At 36.9% G+C, this 16,854-nt stretch overlaps 1 long non-coding RNA gene across 5 annotated transcripts in view; it reads left to right on the forward strand.

Annotated features, from left to right (window-relative positions):
- Positions 1-16,854, forward strand: part of LOC116282086 (uncharacterized) — a 70,243-nt gene that overhangs the window by 41,871 nt on the left and 11,518 nt on the right. For 4 of the 5 annotated variants that reach the window (XR_012076498.1, XR_012076496.1, XR_012076497.1 and 1 more), the window contains one exon: positions 3,213-3,301. This is a non-coding gene — a long non-coding RNA (uncharacterized lncRNA). Of the gene's footprint in view, positions 1-3,212; positions 3,302-6,553; positions 6,574-16,854 lie in introns of those variants that run through there. The other variant, XR_012076500.1, reaches the window with a different exon arrangement.

Below are 16,854 nucleotides of genomic sequence, written 5' to 3' on the forward strand. Positions count from 1 at the left end.
CAGAGTAGGAGGAGAAGAAAGTGGGGGTGGCACTCAGCATGGACCACAGAAGAGGAAGATGTGGAGAAACCTGAAATGGGTGGAGGTGGTTAGGAAGGGCTGGAGGGAGGAGGAACCATGATGTGGGAACCGCTTCGGTGATCAGCTGTCCTTCATGCTGCTGCCTGGAGTGGACCATGTTCTACCTGCAGAATTGGGCTGTCCCTGAGCATCTGATTTGTTGGAATGAGTTCTTTTGCCCTGGAGGTCTTGGCAAGCTTTCTTTCTCCATCTGACCTTTCACATATTAGCAACATTGACTCTTGTCAGCCCCAAAACATAAGGTGAGGGGATATGGCCTCCTGGAGGGGTTATAAAGTCCTGGAGGGGTTATAAAATCCTGAAGGGATAACCTTACACCCTTGTCAAAGTGAGACTGGACAGAACCAGTTTGACCTGGCCTCCGTGTTGGGATGATGGTGGAACACTCCACCTTGTTATGCATGTTGCAAATTGCAAACTCTATGGATTTAGGGCTCTGTGTTTCAAAGTCAAACTGGAGGCTCTGAACTGGGACCCATATAGTCAATGCAAAATTCATCTGCCAAAGGTGATGCTCATATTGTAATCACATGCACACTTCTGATTTAGTTGTTCTTGCAGCTTATAATTAGACCTTGTTGTCAGGGGGAAAAAAAACTTGAAAGCAGCTGTGTTTTGGTGCTATTCAGATCTGTGACTGATCCAGATTTTAAAAATTAAAAATATGGCATTGGTATTTGTCAAGTCTTTGCGCCTTGCTCACACACTTTTGTAAGATGAATGATGAGAAGTGTTTTCTAAGCTGTGAGCATATGGAGGAGGAAGGGCCTTGAGGCCCAGGGCACTGACCAGCCCTCGAGCAAAATTCCAAAATTCCAGCCCTCTCACTGATATTTACCTTCACATGCTGAAAGGAAAATGGCAAGATAGATCTCTTCAAATAGATGAGCTTAGGAGCAAGTAGTTATGGAGGCTGTTCATGTTGTGTTCTCAGTGTTTTTGCCACCACTGCCCTCATGACAGAAGTGAGCTATAGAGCTGAAACCTTAATCCCGTCCCAGCACTGTGCAGAGGGTCTGGGTGCCAGGATCCTCCCTCAAACCTTGGAAGAAAGTTAGTGATTTATTCTAAAGAAACAGAATGAATTAGGACTATCCTCTGTGTCTGGCTTTTAGGCTTTCCAAATATAATGGCTGGTTCTCTGCCTGCTCATTATGAAACAAAGCTTTCAGCCTCCCAACCACCCTCTCACACAGAAGTCAGAGGAAGCTCTCCTCTCTCCTCATTCTCAAGCATCTATAAACAATCAAAGATGACTAGACATTAAGGACAAAATAAACTAGCTGATGAAATAATAATACTGGAGGAGGCAGAGATGGCTCAGGGGAACCAACCAAAAAACCAAACAAACAAATTTAAAAGACTCATATAGTTAGTATCCTCACAGGAGAGCGTGCATCCACAAAGTAAGAATAGGTTGCTATGAAAAAGAAAAAGTAAGCGTGCAAAATAGAGGCTTTCCCACAGTTGACAATAATCCTGATAATTTATGTGACCTTACCAATAATGATGTATGGGGCAGAAAGAAAACTTACAAACTGTCAACTATAAAAAAGTGAATTTTGATCAACCACAGAGATAAGATTGAATTATCTTTTCTCTCTATTGGAAATGACATTACAAAATCACTGTCCTATGAAGAGCTTATCAAAAAATAAGTAGCTAGAAGCTGAAGGGAAAAACGTATATAGAGCTTTTTAAAAGTTGTAATTTCTTTTCTCACTCTAAATAAAAATTTACTTTCAGATATAGTTTTATATTCATAATTTAGTATTCTTTTACTAAAAAAGTCCCCCTCAATTGTCTAAGTTTCAGGCCCCACAAAGCCTGGATATGCCCTTGGTAGTGAGTGCCCCCTACATAGCTTGCAGATAGAACAGAGAAGATGACAAGCAAGATGCAGAAGGATTTATACTATAAGATTTCAATTCTTATACTTTTCAAACACATGACCTTTACTATCTATTGTTTATAGCTACATATATAGGTAGTGAAAGTGTGAAAACAGACTAGGAGATACATACCCAGTTCATGAGAATAGTTGCTTTGGAGTATACAGTACTCTATTTTTTACTTCTTTTTTGAAGCAAAAATGAAAAAATGTTAACATAATTATTTGTTTATTTTAATTTCTTTTTTTTAATGTAACATTTTTATTTTGAATAGTAGACACATGGGCATTATTTTATTCTTGGTGATTTTCTGTTTTCAATTTAAATTGTACAGTTGTAAAGTCAGATTCCCTCAGAATTTGGAAGGTATTGTTGACAGTCTTCTGGCATCTAGTATTTCTCATGACAGATCATATGCCAGTCAGATGCCATTTTTTGCAGGTGACCTGCTTTTCCCCTCTTTTCCCTTGCGGTCCTACTGTTTCACAACAATCTATCTGAATGTGGACTTTGAGTCCTTCATCATGCTAGATTTTTGTGAACTTCCTCACTTGAGGACTGACGTCCTTCAGCTCCAAGTGTTTTTCTGTTAGTTCTCTGTCGATTATGTCCTCGCATTTCTGTTCTCTCTCTGGATCTACAGTTAGTCCAATGTTAGACTTCCTATTTTTGTCTTACCTTTTATGCGGGATTTTTCTTTTTCTATTTTGTGGGAGATTTCCATCTTACAATCCTTCTGTTAAAAATTTTAGCATTTGTATTTTTAATTTTCCAGATTTTCCCCGCTTTTTCATAACATCCTGTTTTTATTTTGTAGATGCTCTGCCTTCTATGAGAATAGTAATTAAATGGTTTGAATTATAGCAGTTGATTCTGTGTGTGTTGTTTGTAGACCGGGTAGTTTCAGCACACATACTAATGTGGATTTTTCTTTAAAGAGTCAAAGTGTAATGAGAAAGTCTACCCATTATAAAGTTGTTCAAATCTTGCAATATATTTATGGAAACATTTCAGAATTCTAAAATATAGTTTTAAAACTTGGAAGGGAAACTTGAATGCAACATTGGAGAAAGTTTATTCAAAAGGTTGATGAACCTTTAATGTATCATTTTAATTGAAATTTGGAAAAAAACTTTTCTAAGTTTTAATAAAATAAGTAAAAAATTAAGAGTCCTGATTGGATGTGTATGCAACTTCATACAGACTGTGGTATAGTATGTATTTGTTCTTTGTCACCAGTTCCTGGCACAGAGCTTCTAAAATCATTTGACTGTCCTGAGTGATGGGATTGTCTTTTGCTGTTTATTAGAAGCCCCTTTCAACCACAGGTGAGTTTATACTAATGAGATGACTCAGAATGGGGCCCCTAAATAGCTTCAGAATAGGGGCTGTTACCAGAAAGAGCAAATACTTTCATAGTCACTTTCATACTTACCCTCTGACGTCCTGGAACGTGGTAGGGACTGGAGATTGGGTTATTAAAAGTCTTGAACTACAAGATTCAGAGAGCTGCTGAGTTGGTGAACACAGCTGTGTTTCCAGAGGGTGGCAAACTCTGACTCCCTGGGCACAGAGGCTCTTATTATGCTCAGGACCCTTCTAGACCTCAAACTATGTCCCTCCTCATCTTCATTTGTATCCTGTATAATTAACTATAATAGTAAGTATAGCACTTTTCTGAATTCTATGAGTCATTCTAGTGAATTATCAAACCTGAGAAGGGTATTGTGGGAACCCCCACATTTGTAATCTGCTGGGAGAACGTGTGGGTAGCCTGGGCACCCTGTTTGTGGCTGGCTTCTAAGTGGAAGCAGTCTTGTGGGGTCAGTGCTAACTCTGTGACTTAGTGTCAGGATTGAATTGAATTGTTAGAAAATTTTCCTCCCAGTTGTAGGAAAATTGGTGTGGAAAAATGGCACATATCTTGAGTCAGAAGATACCATAGACTCATTTGCTATTTGCAGTTAAGTGCTCTACAAACAAAAATTTTAATGAATTCTATTTTACACATCTTCAGTCAAAAAAGAAAAAATATACATATGATGAGTATAGTCCTGACATGAGAGAACTTCTATTTTGATTAGCTGTCAATGAGAACTAAATCCTCTTCTAATTTTATACATCTGATGATTGAAAGAATTTTCCATAGACTAACCTCAGGATCCTCATCAGTAGCCCTTGTTTCTCCTCCACCCCGCCACATACTTGCTGTGCTGGGCACGGTAAGATGCATTCATATTGAATATTGATGAGTATTGATGACTGCACCACCATGTCACAATGCTGGTACTGTTGGTACAGTGGATAGTAGAATTCTCTTTGGAAGCCATTTCTATGCCAGAATGTTAATAATAATTATACATGAAAGTTTGGGAGTTTGAGATTTACAGATACTAACTACTGTATATAAAATAGATAAACAACAAATTTCTTCTGGATAGCACAGGGATCTATATTCAATATGTTGTAGTAACCTATAATAGAAAAGAATGTGAAAACAAATATATGTATATATGTATGACTGAAACATTATGCTGTACACCAGAAATTCACACAACGTTGTAAACTGATTATACTTCAATTAAATGTATATATAAAGAAAAAATTATACATGAAAGTGACTATGAGCCACATAAATATATCCGCTTAAATCCAAACTAAAGATATCCTCATCTTCTCCTTAGAATCTCGAAAATGTCTATGGCCATTCTACCAGTACTCTACAAGATGAATAATTGCAGTGGAAAGAAAAAGTGGTCTAATAGTGATGAAACTATTTTGCCTTTGCAAAATTTCAAAAGTATGTGATGAAGCAACCACATTGCTTCAGCTCTCCTACTCTAGGAAGGGGCCTGTACAAGTGAGGAGCCATGAAGCTTCAGCTCCGTAAGCTTCACAGCAAATCAAATGCAGGCATTGCAGTCAGATTGCTTTGGTTCCAAGCATAGCTCCAGCACTTAAAAACTGCTGGACTTTAGATAAATTATTCTAAAATGAGGGTTAAGATAATAATTATGTTGTAGGGTTATTATAAGGACTACATGAGATAATACTTGTAAAGCACTTAGAACAGTGCCCCACATAGTAAGCACTTAATTAACATTTTCTTCTTAGGGGAGCTTATCCAGTCTCATGGTTTTGAATACTGTCTATATGCTAATGACTCCAAAATTGAAAACATGTGCCTGTGTCTAGTTTTCCTCTGAAGAATCTTCAAGAAACTAACAATGTCTTCTTATTTATCCTTTACTCTCTTTTTTTTAAATTGAGATATAACTGACTATAACATTATGTTAGTTTCAAGTGTATAACATATGAGTTGGTATTTGTATATATTGCAAGATGATCATCACCATAGGTTTAGTTGACATCTATCACCATACCTAGTAACAATTTTTTTCTTGTGATGAAGACTTTTAAGGTTTACTCTCTTAGCAACCTTCAAATATGCAATACAGTGTTATTAACTATAGTCACCATGCTGTATTCTACCTCCCTGTGACTTATTTATTTTATAACTGAAAATTTGTCCCTTTTAACCCCCTCCACCCATTTTGCCCACTCCCCTCACTTTACTACTTTTTGGAAATTAGTAGTGTGTACTATAATTTTTAATATATATTAAGAAATAAGTAGTCTTGGAATCCTTGTGCACTGTTGGTGGACATGTAATATGGTGTAGCCACTAAGGGAAAAAAGTATGGAGATTACTCAAAAAGCTAAAAATAGAGTTACCATATGATCCAGCAATTCCACTTTTGGGTGTATACCCTAAAGAACTAAAAGCAGGGTCTTGAAAAGATATTTGTACAACCAAGTTCATGGAAGTATTATTCACTATAGCTAAAATGTGAAGTAACCCAGTGTCCATTTATGAATAAATTGATAAACAAAAAGTGGTATATACATATAAGGGAATATTTTTCAGCCTTAAAAATGAAGGAAATCCTGACACATGCTGCAACATTGATGAACCTTGAGGACATTATGCTAAGTGAAATAAGCCAGTCACAAAAAGACAAATACTGTATGATTCTGCTTATATGACGTACTTAGAGCAGTCAAATTCATAGAGAAAGTAGGATCATGGTTTCCAGGGGCTGAAGGGAGTTACTGTGTAATGGGTATAGAGTTTCAGTTTTGCAAGATGAAAAAAGTTTTGGAGATTAGATGCACAACAGAGTGAAGGTACTTAATACTTAATTGGACACTTAAAAATGGTTAAGGTGGTAAATTTTATGTCTTGTATATTTACCATAATTAAACATAATTAAAATTTTTCTATTATATTACCTCACTTTGTTTTTATTTAAACTTATCTTGTTCATTTGTTTGTTTACCTATTTATTGTCTGTCTTTCCTTGTATTGGTCAGGATCCTTGCACAAAAGACACATTCAGATTGGATAATTTGAGGACAAATGTGGGTGAGGTTTTAGGAAACCAACAAGGGATAGTGCAGTATCTTGTCCTAATAATAGGGGTAAGCATTACTACCCACAAGCTTGAAAGGGAGAAGGGGGTTTCGTTGCCTGAACCCAGAGTGGACTGCCTGACAGAATTGTGGTTGTGGTTTTGTAGTTTTGATACAGGGATATAGGCAAGAAGGGAGACAGAACCGGAAGACAAGAGAGCCCATTGATGTGGTCTTTTAGTCAGCTCTAGAGGCACAGAGCTGGGTGGAGAAGTGTGGAAAGTGGATTTGGAGAACAAACAAATCTGGCACACCCCTTGCCTAGAAGGTATGTTCTTTAATGCAATAACCTTGTCTATCTTATACCTCATTGTGCCCTAGCACCTAGAACAGACCTGAGGGATAATAGTAATAACTAACATTCACTGGATTTTTATTATATTCTGGGCATTTCTGTGAGCTTTACATGTATTAAATAATTTAGTCTTCATGTCAACTGTTTTAGGTATTATTATTATTAAATATTACTATCACCATTTTCTAGATGATGAAATAGGCACAGACAAGGCTAGATTTTACAGATCTGGACTCTAACCCAGGTTATTTGGCAGTATGACCCTCACTCTTTAAAAAGAAAAAAATTTCCCCCCAGCTTTATTGAGATATAATTGATATATAACATTGTATAAGTTTAAAGTATAAAACATGTTGATTTGATACATTTATAAATTGTAAAATGATTACCACCGTAGTATTAACTGCCACCTCCTTCTAGTCACATACCATTTCTCTTTTCTGGTGAGAACATTTGAGATCCACTCTCTTAGCAACATTCAAGTGTATGAAATAGTATTATTAGCTATAATCACCATGCTGTGCATTAGATCCTCAAACTTGTTAATTTTATCTCTAGAACTTTGTACCCTTTGAGCAATATTTTCCCGTTACTCCCATCCCCCAACTCCCATCCCAACCCCTGGTAACCACCACTTTTCTCTCTATGATCCTCACTCTCAATCACCATATTACAGTGCTCAACAAAGTTATTCTCTGCCTATTCAACATCATTTCTTATATCCAATACTCAATCTTTTTTTTTTTTTCTGAAGCTACGACTTTCTCTTCAAACATACTCCTTTGGAGAGTTAACTCTCTGCCAGTTATTTGTAGTGTATAGTGCATCTTCCAACTGAAGAAAAGTGGGATCTTTAAGTTCTGGATTTGGGGTAAGAAAATAATTTGAGTCCATAAGAGTGTCCAGTTATTAAAATAGAATGAATTCTCAGATTTTCTAGAACAGATATATCTTGGTTGCATGACAGATTGTATTGTCAATATGCTAATACAATATTTGTATATCTGGTAAAATCTTAGAGAAGCAATAGGAAAAGGAAGTCCATGATTTTACTTGATACGAAGACACATAGGGAAAAATAATAATAGACGCCATTTACTTTGTTTTGGGCATCTGATCATCTCATTTAATTTTTTAAAAAATTTATTTTTTACCCTTTGACCAACATCTCCTCATTTCCTCCCCACCCTAAGCCCCTGGAAACCACCATTCTACTCTGTCTCTATGACTTTGGCTTTTTTTTTAAAGATTCCACATATAAGTTGGATCCTGCAGTATTTGTCTTTCTCTGTCTGACTTATCTCACTTAGCATATACCTTCAAGGTCCATCATGTTGCAAATGGCAGAATTTCTTTCTTTTTTATGGTTGAATTTATATATATATATATATATTACATATATATATAAATATATATATATATGTAAACACTTTATCCATTCATCTATTGACAGACGCTCAGGTTATTTCCATGTCTTGGCTATTGTAAATAATGGTGCAATGAACATTAAGGTGCAGATATCTCTTCAAGATAGTAACTTTGTTTCCTCGGGTATATCACCAGAAGTAGGATTGCTGGATCATACAATGGTTCTAGTTTTAATTTTTTGAGGAACCTCCATGCTGCTTTCCGTAGTGGCTTTACCAGTGTACATTTCCCACCAACAGTGCATAAGGGTTCCCTTTTCTCCACATCTTCTCCTATCACTTGTTATTTCTTGTCTTTTTGATAATAGACCATTCTAACAGGTGTGAGGTGATATCTCATTGTGGTTTTGATTTGCATTTCCCTGATGATTAGTGATGTTGAGCACCTTTTCATATACCTGTTGGCCATCTGTGTGTCTTCTCTGGAAAAATGTTCAGATCTCTGCCCATTTTAAATCAAATTATGGGTCTTTTTACTGTTGAGTTATATGATTTCCTTATATATTTTGTATATTAAACCTTTGTCTGATACATGGTTTGCAAATGTTTTCTCTCATTTCACTGGTTGCCTTTTTATTTTGTTGATCATTTCTTTTACTGCAGAAGCTTTTTAGTTCCACTTTGTGCTTGTTTTTGTTGATTGTGTGCTTTTAGTGTTATATCCAAAAAATTGTTGTCAAGACCTATGCCAAGGAGCTTTGTACACATGTTTTTTTTCCTAGCAGTTTTACGGTTTAAGGTCTTAAACATTTAAGTTTTCTCCCCCCCGCCCCCTTTTTAATGGAGGTACTGGGGATTGAACCCAGGACCTCGTGAATGCTAGGCATGCACTCTACCACTGAACTATACCCACCCCCCCCAAATTTTTTCTTTCTTTTTTTAAATTTATGTTTTTAATCCATTTCTAGTTAATTTTTGTCAATGATGTGAAGATAGAGGTCCAATTTCATTCTTTACATGTGAATAACCAGTTTCTCCAGCACCATTTATTGTAAAGACTATCCTTTCCCCATTTAATATTCTTGGCTCTCTTGTCAAATATTAGTTGACCATACATGCATGGGTTTATTTCTGGGCGCTTGGTTCTGTTCCATTGGTCTATGAGCCTGTTTTTATGCATTTATTCTTTAAAATATCTTTCTGTGATAGTTGGCATTTGCTTTGCTTAAATATAAGAAAACTGAGACAGAGAGAAATGTTTCACCCTAGGTCACACAGCTAGAATTTGTTCAAATCGTTTTGATTCCAAAACCTGTGTCTTCACCTGTGTCATGTTACCTTCTGGTATGGTGTGTGGAAATTGTTTCTAAATCTCAATAAACTTCCCCAAGTCTCTTGATCCCACATATAAGAATACAGGCATGTGTATAATTGGATTTACATTTATTATTTCCGTATGAGGGAACATGTACTTTCAAATCATTTTATATTATAAACAATACCTTGTAAATTAATAATAACCCAGTAATTTAAATGCACTTGTATTGAGAGCATGTTGCAAGTTGTTTAAGCAGCACCACTTCAGAGGCAGCCACACACATCACAGAAGTGTGAGTGCAAAAATAAAATTTAGAGAGATAATACTTAGATCAGCTTCAGCAGTAGGGGCATGAATGAGTCATAACTGAACCACATGTATGCATATCTTAAAGTCTAATTATTAGAAAATTATAGAACAAAAATGCTGCTGGTGCAAACATGTGCCACTGCATGTTCTATAACACTTAACAACCTTAACTAAAAAAGAAGGGGAAGTGAAACTAACAGTAATTTTAAAGAGAAAGATCATCAGCAATTGAAAATCACAACAAACCAAAGACCATACTAGTATGAGGATTTAATACTCTGACACCAGACAGTCCATTCCCCAAATTAAGTGCATTCCATCTATCTGGGTGAGAAAATGAACAGTAGAAGGCAAACTGGGACTGTGAGGATTGACCTGGCAGCCAGACTTCTTAGTGGAATAGTGAATTTAAAATTAATCTTTAATAAATTCTAGTAGCAGCCCAATTGTGGTTTCTGAATATAATGTTTTATTAGTTGATAATTCACTTAGTAGGTGACTACTAGAAAGGAATGTTTAGACAATTACGAACTTTGGGGGCACTTTGAGCCCCATCAGTAAGACTCAGGCCTATCAGTATGTGCCAGCTCATTTTAAAAGGATCCCTTATATAGGGAGAAAAAGCACAAAGAATTAGGGTCAGAAAATGCTGGTCTTAAAAGGCTGGCCTTTCCAGATGTGAGACCTTGAGCAAGAATCTTAGCCAGACTGAGCTTCAGAGTCTGCAGATCACTCAGTGGTGTGCTGGAACTGGCTCATATCAGTGTTGGAAAGCCAATTGTTAAATTTCCAGGAATTTTGCAGGCTAATTGTTAAACCTTTGGTAGCTTGATATCAGCCACAATGAGAGTATTATACCACAAAATCAGCAAACACTACAAATCAGTGACTTTTTTAGGTGGTTTAAAGTTGTTTTTTTTATTGTGGTATAATTGGTATGTAACATTATATAAGTTTCAGCTGTAAAACATTTTAATTCAATATTTATATATACTACAAAGTGATCGCCAAAATAAGTCTAATTACTGTCTATCACCATACAGTTAACTGCTTTTATTCATTTTTTTCCACCCCCGTAACCCCCTTCACCTCTGTTAACCATTAATCTGTTCTCTGTATCTATGAATGTTGTTTTCTTTTATGCGTTTTGGTTTTTAGATTCCAATTGGAATCATGTAGTATTTGTCCTTCTCTATCTGACTTATTCCATTTAGGATATCCTGAAGGTCCATCTGTGTTGTCAAAAATGGCAAGATTTTGTTCCTTTTATGGCTGAGTAGTACTCCATCACATATGTACCACATCTTCTTAATCCATTCGTCTGTTGATGGACATTTAGGGTACTTTCATATCTTGGCTGTTGTAAATAATGCTGCAGTGAACATGGGAGCACATGTATCTTTCTGAATTAATGTTTTTGTTTTCTTCAGATATATACCTGAAAGTGGAATTGCTGGATGATATGGTAATTCTGTTTTTAATTTCTTGAGGAAATTCCACACTGTTTTTCATAGTGGCTGCACCAATTTACTTTCCCTTCAGCAGTGCATAAGGGTTCCCTTTTCTCCACATCTTCTCCTATCACTTGTTATTTCTTGTCTTTTTGATAATAGACCATTCTAACAGGTGTGAGGTGATATCTTATTATGGTTTTGATTTAAGTTTCCCTGATAATTAGTGATGTTGAACATCTTTTCATGTACCTATTGGCCATCTGTCTGTTTTCTTTGGAAGAATGTCTGTTTAGATTCTCCAAGTTAGGGGTTTTCCCCTCCAGAAAATTGGTTTAGCAGCATACCATTCTTTTATTCCTCACTCCTTCCAAAATACCACTAAATTCTGTGAAAAGGGAATAATGATTCCACTATGAGGATTAAATTGTTTTAATATTGAACCTAAGCCAGGTAGTCAATAAACATTCATTTTGTAGGGTGGCTACTAGACTTGGTCACAGTGAATTCCCATAGCAGCCTTTAGAGGTAGATATTTTTATCCTCAAGGATAATTATGGTTTTGGAAATACCTAAGAACAAACCACTGAAACTCAAAACATTACAGATGAATCTCACTGTTATTAAATTGAGTGAAAGAAGCTAGACACAAAATAATGCATACTGTGTTATTCCATTTATATGAAATTTAAGAACTGATAGAAGCTCAAGAACTGATGGAAGATTATAGAAGGCAGAATGCTTATCTCTGTTGGGGTGGGTAGTGGTGACTGAGAAGGGGTATGGAGGAAACATTTGAGTGCTGGAGTGTTTCTCTCTTGTGAGCTGGATGTGATCTCGATAGGGGTTGCACAGATGCCTACAGATGCAAAAATGCATTACACTTAAGATGATTGTACCTTATAATAAAAGTACTTTTTACCTCAATAAAAAATTTCATAAAAGGTATATTGGGCTGAAATTAAAAGAAAAAGAAGAATCTGAGAAGGTATGTTTTATACACTGCAGAGCACTGTTCAAAACTCGGTTGCTCCTATGCACCAAGCTTAAAGAACACAGAGCTGCAGAGTCTCTTTTACCTTAGAAATCTGAGATGCCTTTGACAACCTGCCCTTGGTTAGTTTCTCCCTCTTTCTGGCCGCTCCTCAGTCTCTCTAGGATTCGGTTAGCTTTTCTGCCTGTCTTGTAAGTGTTATGTCCCCAGAATTCTGTCCTTATAACTCTCCTCTCTCTATGTGCTATTGACACTCTCTGTAGCTCCAGCTCCCAACAGTTTCCTAATTTCCAAGTCGCAGCTTTTTGCTCTTCTAACTCAAAACTCGTCTTCATTCAACAACTGTTTACTGTGTTGTCTTTACTGGGTGTCGTCTTATGCCAAGTGCTGTTTTTGGCACTAGGCCACGTCAGTGAATGAAACAGCAAGGTCCTTTGCCTTTGTGGAGCTTATGTGGCCAGATCACTCTCCCTGTGTGTACGAAGACTCAGTATGTCCCAAATGATCTCATTATCTTCGCCCCTTGATTCTCCCAAACCCCAGCCTGTCTTCCCTTGCATCCCCCATCTCTGTGATTGCACTGTCATCCTCTCAGAAACTCAGAGTCAAACTTGACCACTCTTCAATAAAACACCATAGGCTGATTATTCTGTGTCCTGAATGCCTCTCAAAGCCCTCTCCTTTCTGTATTTTCACTGCCCTGCCCTGTTGTTATTCTTTCTCATCTGGCTTACTAACTGGTCTCTCTGCCTCCAGGCTTCTTCCAGCCTGTCACTATCCATATGGCCACTACAATGACTATACAGTGCAAATCAGAACAAGTTGCTTTCTGCCTAAACTTGTCCAGCGGCACTGCCAGATGAAAGTCTAAATTCCTTACTTTGTTTTCATGTTCTCAGCTGTCAGGTCATGAGCATAGCTGCTGAAACCTGAGTTCACATCCCAGTTTACTAGTGTAACCCTGGGCAATTTTAAAAAATCCTTTCCATGCCTTACTTTCCCATCTATGCAATGGGAATGGGAATAGTACTGACCTCATAGAGTTGTTATGGGGATTAAATTTGTCATTGCACACAAGGCACTAAGTACAGTGCCTGGCACTTGGTATATACTTAAGAAGTGCTGGTTTCCTCTCATAGGGTTGCTGTAATGTTTAAATAAGTTAAAACATCTAAGAGGCTTTGCACAGCACCCAGCCTGTGACATCAATACTATTGCCCTTTTGGCCTCACTTCGTGCCCCTCTTCCACACAAACCTGACTCAGCCCTGTGTGGCTGGCTGTAGTTCTCTTTCTTATACCTCCAGGCCTCGGTTCCTCCCTTTCCTGCCTTTTTCCTGGATATCTCCCAACCATCCTTCAAATCTCTGCTCAGGCACCAGTTTCTGACTGCCCCAGCCCAGCCTGTGTTTTTGCTCCTCCTCTGTCACTCCCTTTTAGAACCTATACTTACCTCTATCACAGAGCATTGTAATTGTTTATTTAAAATGTACTGAGAAGCATCTATCAACAGATGAATGAATAAGCAAAACGTGAGATACACATACAATAGGATATTATTCAACCTTAAAAGGAAATGAAATACTTCGTGGAGGAACCTTGAAAACATTATGCTACGTATAATAAGCCAGACACCAAAAGGCAAATGTTGTGTGATTCCATTTATGTGAAGTACCTGGAATAGGCAAATTCAGAGACAAGGTAGAATACTAGTTACCAGGTGCTAAGGGAAAGGGGGATGGGTACAGAGTTTTTGTTTGGGATGATGGAAGAAGTTCTGGAGATGGATAGAGATGATGTTCGTATAATACAGTTGCCCTCTGTATCTGTGTGTTTCACGTCCATGGATTCTGCATCCATGCATTCAATCAACTGTGGATAGAAAGTATTTGGAAAAAAATTCCAGAAAGTTCCAAAAAGCAAACCATAAATATGTCGACCCCAGCAACTATTTACATAGCATTTACATTGTACTTACAACTATATACATGGCATATACATTGTACTATTATAGAATTATAAGTAATTTAGAGGTGATTTAAAGCATAGGGGACTATGTGCATAGGTTATATGCGAATATTATGCCATTTTATATAAGGGATTTGATTTTCATATCCTGGGGAAGGGGTTCCTGGAACCAATCCTGACATATACTAAAAGATAACTACTGTGAATGTGCTTCATATCATTAAACTGTACACTTAAAAATGGTTTAAATGGTAAATTCTAATTTATTTATATTTTACCATGAAAGAAACTTTTTTAAATATAAAGAGAAGCAACTTAACCTAATTGTTCTACTTTTGACTCTAAATCCTGGCTTTACCCAGGCTGTGTGACCTGGTGTAAGGTATATAACTTCTCTAAGTTTCAGTTTCTTCATCTGAAAAAATAGGTAACTTTATAAAGTTTTTTGAAGTAATGTATGTAAAATACTTGATATATAACTTGGATAATGGCAAGCACTCAGTGAGAGTTTTTTCTTTTTTATTGTTCAATTGTGATCTCTTTGGGCACTGGGTCTGTATCTCTGTTATAGTTGTATCCCATGTGCTTAATACAGGTGCTCAGTGCATGGGTATGCAATGAATAAACAGCTCAACAGTCTCCTATTTCAAGTCCCTACTTCAGCAATTCTCAAATATGACCCAGGAACCCATAAAGGTCCTTAGGACTCCTTCAGGATGTCTCTGAAGTCAAAACTATTTTCATAATAATACCAAGATGTTATTTGCTTCTGTCAGTCTCATCATCACTTAAGTGTACAGAGCATGAAAGGTTCATTGATGTGGTTCCACATTGCAACCAACCTTGAAGAAACTCGCACTAGACAAATGTTGGGTGTAACATCAAAGGAAAATATCCATACTTCTCTGAAAAAGCAGTTAAAACCTCCCTTTTCCAATTACATATAGAAGGATGGATTTTCTTCATTATACTAAAGCCCAAAGGATACACTGCAACGGATTAAGTGGAGAAGTAGATATAAGCATCCAAATGTGTTCTATTAATCAAGATAGTAAAGAGATAAGAGAATAAGCAATGCTTCTCTTCTTGCTAATTTTTTGTTTGAGTAAATATAGCTATTTTCCATAGAAATTTGTTCTTTATGTTAATGTGCAAAGGAATTACTAAGGTTATCTTAAAATAAGTTAGTGTTTAGATTTTTCTCAGTTTTAATTTCTAATATAGTACATATTGATAGATAGAACTTGTATAAACAGTGCTCTTTGGGATCCTCAGTAATTTTTAAGAGTGTAAAAGAGTCCTGAGACCAAGAAGATTGAGAACCACTGTCCTGTCTTGCACTTGGATCCCTGCCACACCACCCAGGACAACTGGCCTCCAGCGTGTGCTTTAACACTCCACAGGATGGGGAGGTCATCACCTCCTGGAACAGCTGGTTTTATCTTTGGGCTACTCTGACTGCTAGAAAGTTCTGGCAATAAGTCAAAAATCTTTGTTTCAGAGTCTCCCACTGTCTGGTGTTAGACCCACCCCTTATTTTCACATGTTGCAGTTTGGAGCCATCTTCTAGGTCTGGAAGACAGTCATCAATTTCCCTTTGTGGTGGCCCCAGGGGAATCAGCCTGTCCTTTGGGTGACTAAAGTGCATATGTATTTTACTGAGTCAGCCAGTGATTTGTAGGAAGCATTGCCAAGCCAGATAGCTCACAGCTGCTTTTCCAGGAACCAGAAGATTATCTCCAGTCTCATACTGAATTTGAAAAACTCATTTTGTTGTTGTTTTCCCCAATAAATTATTTTTTTCATTATAAATCACACATGCTTATTAAGGAGAATAAAGAAAAGTAGGGGAAAAAAGACTTTAAAATGAAAACTGGATCCTGATTAGCCCAACTAATCATGTTTTGGCATCTATTCCCTTTCAGGCTTGCCCTGAACACCATTTTCTTCAAACATTTCCTACAAGCAGATATGTGCACTAGGCTGCCAGAGGTATCTTGGGTTGATAGGCTGCCTGCTGCATGGTAGAGGTTGGAAGCTGTTGGTCAGTCCCTAGTCTCTTAAGGACAGCTGAGGAGGGGCACTCAGAGGAAACAGGAAGCTCTCGAGCAGCATGATTCTTGTGCTATCTGAAGGCACTTTAGGCCAGATCTCTCCAGGCTCTGTGGGGTCAGATGCTGTACTACAGCAGTGATTGGTCAATTTTTTTCTGCATTTTTTATGGGGGGTAAAGCATGAAGTTTTCACAGAAATTCTACTTCTGAGAATCTATCCTAAGGAAATGATCAGAGATTTAAATGGCATTATGTGTCTATCATTAGTCATAAAACTTGGAAACAAGTTAAATGTTCTATAATAAGGTTTAGTTTAAAAACTATCTTAAGGGGACAGGGAGTATATGAGAAATCTCTGTACCTTTCCCTCCATTTTGCTGTGAACCTAAAACTGCTCTAAAAGAATGAAATCTTTAAAAAAAAAGTATATATGCTTGTATATTTTGTGCTGGTTAAAAATAATAAATGACATTTGTAAAATCTTTTCAATGACATGGGAAAAAAATTCTTAACATAGAATGCTAGTTGCCTAGTATATGACTAGCATACAGTTTTAAATAAATATTTGTCGATTGAAATTTGAAAAAAGCAGGTAAGAAATGGTACATACAGTACAGTCTCAATTATATAAATATTTTTGTTACAAAGTAAAA

The sequence above is a fragment of the Vicugna pacos genome, chromosome 10, assembly GCF_048564905.1.
Source record: "Vicugna pacos chromosome 10, VicPac4, whole genome shotgun sequence".
Taxonomy (NCBI): domain Eukaryota; kingdom Metazoa; phylum Chordata; class Mammalia; order Artiodactyla; family Camelidae; genus Vicugna; species Vicugna pacos.